This window comes from Anopheles arabiensis, chromosome X (assembly GCF_016920715.1).
Source record: "Anopheles arabiensis isolate DONGOLA chromosome X, AaraD3, whole genome shotgun sequence".
Classification (NCBI taxonomy): domain Eukaryota; kingdom Metazoa; phylum Arthropoda; class Insecta; order Diptera; family Culicidae; genus Anopheles; species Anopheles arabiensis.
In genome coordinates, this window is record NC_053519.1 from 15,351,487 (window position 1) to 15,355,547 (window position 4,061).

The following is a 4,061-nucleotide window of genomic DNA, read 5'->3' on the forward strand; positions in this document are numbered from 1 at the left end:
GGTGGATAGGGTAAGACGGGAAGGTTGGTTGACGAGATTATCTTTTTCAATTGCTGTTTTTGGTTGCTTTCCTGGTTTTTTGCATGCTTTCGTATACAAGTTCCGCAGAAAAATGAAAACATAACTAATAACCACAAAAGGTCTGTTTCACTTTCGGAGGACATTGGCTAAAACTTCTCCCGCGCCTGGGACCCGGGAGGGGAGCATTATTTTTCGTGGACAGGTACTGGAACGGGGGCATGGGGAGGGTGGTATTGGAAATGCGTAATTCATACCTATGCGTAAGTAAACCTGTTTACTTGGTTAACTGGTTGTGATTTCACGAGAGAGCGAAGAGTTGAAAAATATACATATTTTGTATGCATTTTTATGTATATGTATATATGTATATATATAATTTTCCATATTCAGCAGCATATTACTTTTCACCATGGCAACGAGAAGATTTGTATTTATTATTGCTTAGAGAAGGAGAATTGGAGGTTTTCTCCCGGAAGGAAGGTTTATTCCTGCGCGGTTTTTTTGCTTTCTTTCTTTTTTAGCTTGTTTGTTTAATTCTTCGTTTCTTTAGTTTTAAAACTCTACTAATCAACCTAACAGCGCGAGAGTGAACAAATGGAACAGTCTCACAGACAGGAAAAAAAAACCATCCTACTGGCACAATTAGGTTATAGAGTACGTTGTCTGTCGGGGGGGTTAAAAAACATATTAACGCTACCACTGTTTGCGCTTCAGTTCCGAATTTTTAGCATTAAGTCAGCGAAAGAGAGACACTACGGTAGATGAATTCGACTAGAAATAGTAATCCGTCCTAGACTAGAGTGGGAAGAGTAGAAAGATGGATAAAGTAATGCTTTCCTTCCGTATACACACGCACTCACACACACACACTCACTAACTATCGTCCCATCTCTCGGGATTTATACAGTCTAAAGCAACACTTTACCGACAATAACTAATACGTATTTTGAGGTTAAATAAAGACAGAGCAGCAGAAGAAAAAAGACAAAGTAACAAAACAGTTGTCAAACCATCTGCCAGACACCATGGCCCTCATCAGAACAGGAGTTGCGAGAGCGCAGTGAAATGAAACTCGGGGTAAGCAGAATGGGTAATGATCTCGCATTGACTAGCAGTAATAGTAGTAGTAGTAGTAGTTAGTAGTGATTAGTTAGTAGTAGTATTGTGGTTGGTTGATTTGGTTGAATGGTGGTAGTGGTAAGATGGTAAAATAAAAGCTACCATTCCTTGTATGTGTGTGTGAATGTACGTTTTTTGTTGCTTTTCAATTACTGGCGATAAATTGCGCTTTCAGGCGCAATGTGAGGTTATTATGGAGAATAGTAATAGAAGCTTCCTGTCAAACCGGTGTAAAAAAAACAAACAAAACAACCCGAAACGCTAACCGACAGTAGTAGAGTTAGGCCTTAGCTTACTAGAAGTGATGAAAAATTGTGAAAGAGTGTGTGTGTGTGTGGGTGTGTTGTGTGTATTATTGTTTGTTCTTTTCTAACTGTTTTTTAGTATGTTCATTCATTTTGTTGATAATTTCATTCAGTTTTGTTGTTGTTGTTGTTGTTTTTGTTGTTGTATCTTATAATCCTACTATCCGCACCCTTTCTACCCTAAGTTTAATTCTGCAAATATGTACACAGCGCGGGGCTTTCGGTTTTTTCGGGGTTTTTTTCCTATGTTGTAACGTCATTTATTGTTAGGTTATTATTATCACTGACTGCGGCGCGGCACCACCAAATGATAGTTCGTTGCTTATATATGCATGTGTGTGTGTTTGTGTGTAGCATGTTTTTCTTTTCTGCTTACTTTGTGTTCTTCCCAGCCAATGCTCGCTTAATCCTTAATTCTTCTTCTTCTGTGAGTAGGGGGGGGGGGTTGTGAGAGGATGACCACTGGAGGATGACCACTGGAGGATGACCACTGGAGATACTTACAAATCTATTTAAGATGCACATAGATGGTGTTGACTGTAAAACGGCACTGATATCTTTTTTTTTGGTTTCGCTCTCCCTTACATCTGTTCCGGTATAATCTGACACTTTTATGTACCTGAGCGCTATTGCCCTTTTGTTTCATATGCTCATTTCACACACACACACACACACACTCACACTTTTCCTTTTACTATCTGATACTTTGCCCATTGCCGTGAGGGTGTGAATGGAAACATTTGCACATTTGCGCCACACGAGTTGAGAGTTACGCGATACTAAAATAATACTTTTAGAACATTATAACGCACCAGTAACGTAACGACAACGCACCCGAGAGCGTTACTAACTGAACGGTTGTCGCATGAGCCTGCTTTGTCTATTGCTGCGGGCCAAGGTCGGGCAGGATGAAATGCAACTTGGTACACGTCGGTGCTGCGGGGCTGTTTTTCTTCTTTTCGCTCTTCTTCAAATTGTGTTTAGCTGAAGCAACATGTGTGCGCCATTTATGCAGGTGGTGCACATTGTTACAATTTTGTAGTTGCAAAAAACATACCAAAGAAACAAAAGGAGCCTTTAACAACAACGAAGTATTCCCACTTTCCATCCACCTGTCCACCAAAAAAAAAAAAAACGTTCGAACGAAATGTAACGATAGTTAAATACAACTGTCACTGTCACTGTGATCCATTGTTCAAGTCCATTGGTTTTTTGTTTCTTCTTTTTTTCAGCTATTACAATAGATTAAAAAAGTATCTTTTTTTTAATAAATATAAATTCACTAACATTGCTTCCTCTGTTCTCATCCCCACTTCCCCGTAACGTTGTTTTCGTTTTTGTTTTTTTTTTGTTCAACATAGTTTGTTGATTTTTTTAACCACCTGCAAAACCCCTAAACAAACCCCCCTAAACAGTTCCTGCACCAACATACAGCACGGGCAGTAGCCAACATACAGCACGGGAGGGGTTGAGCAAACAAAAGATAGCTTTCTAAGTCCTAACCAAATGTGCAGCCAATTATTGTTTTAGCTTTGTTATTGCTTTCGTTACCGCGTCAAAGTGTCGCCTCTTTTTGCGTGCCAAAATACCAACCACCCGTACCAAGCTTTACAGCTTTGTTTTAGTATCTTATAAACGCGGCCTCGCAGCGAGGGAGGGCATTTATTCCAATTGTTCAATTTTGTATGCCTTTTATCGTTCAAATTCGAACGAAACAAACAATCACACCGCTTTCGAACTAATCGCAGACACACACACACACACACATTCTCTAGCAAACAGATTTTTTCGTGTGTGCGTGATTTGTTCCTTTTTTGTTCTGTTTTTGCTTAACTTCAAACCAACAAACGACCAACAAGTTTGAATTATTATTTTTCCTTTTTTTTGTTACACAAATTGCCAACACTTTAAGGGCTGGTGGTGCTCACCTGCGTTGTCTGCAGACAGTGAGGGCACACGCCCCAAAACGCTTGCTCTAAAGTATATCTGTGGCATCTTAATTTGGTGTCATTATACCATGTCAAGAAGGATTTCATGCCACCGAATTTCGATAACGCGTTCATCTAACATGAGAAAACCCTGTAATGCTGCCTTTCCTGTTTTAACTCCTATGTCATACAGGGTTTTCCAGGGGTTCTCATAGGAGTGTGCCACTTCCTTGATTCTTTCTTATGGGAAGTGAACTACATATGTTGGAAATTGGACTCTATGGTACCCTTTTTGGACAGGCTCCTTGGAAATTTCCTATTCGATTTGTCCAACAAGGGTGCTATAGGTTCAAATTCTCATTATATTAAGTTCATTTCACGTATGAAAGAACCAATAAAGTGTCCCACAGCTATGAGAACTCCTGGAAAACCCTGTGTTTCTTCGAAGGGGTGGTGGTGGTGGTTGGTGGTGTAAATTCACAATTTCACAATTTTTGCTTTTCTTTTGAGTTTTCTTACTAATCAAAGCGCACAACCGTTAAAACTCAGACGTTTGTTTCGTTCCACTAATTACGTTCAAACAAATCACATGTGTGTATATATAAATTCAAATTGGCCAAATTCAAATATGAATCAAATATGCTAAACTACTAAAGGGGTATATATATTGGCTTTTCGTTACTTTGTG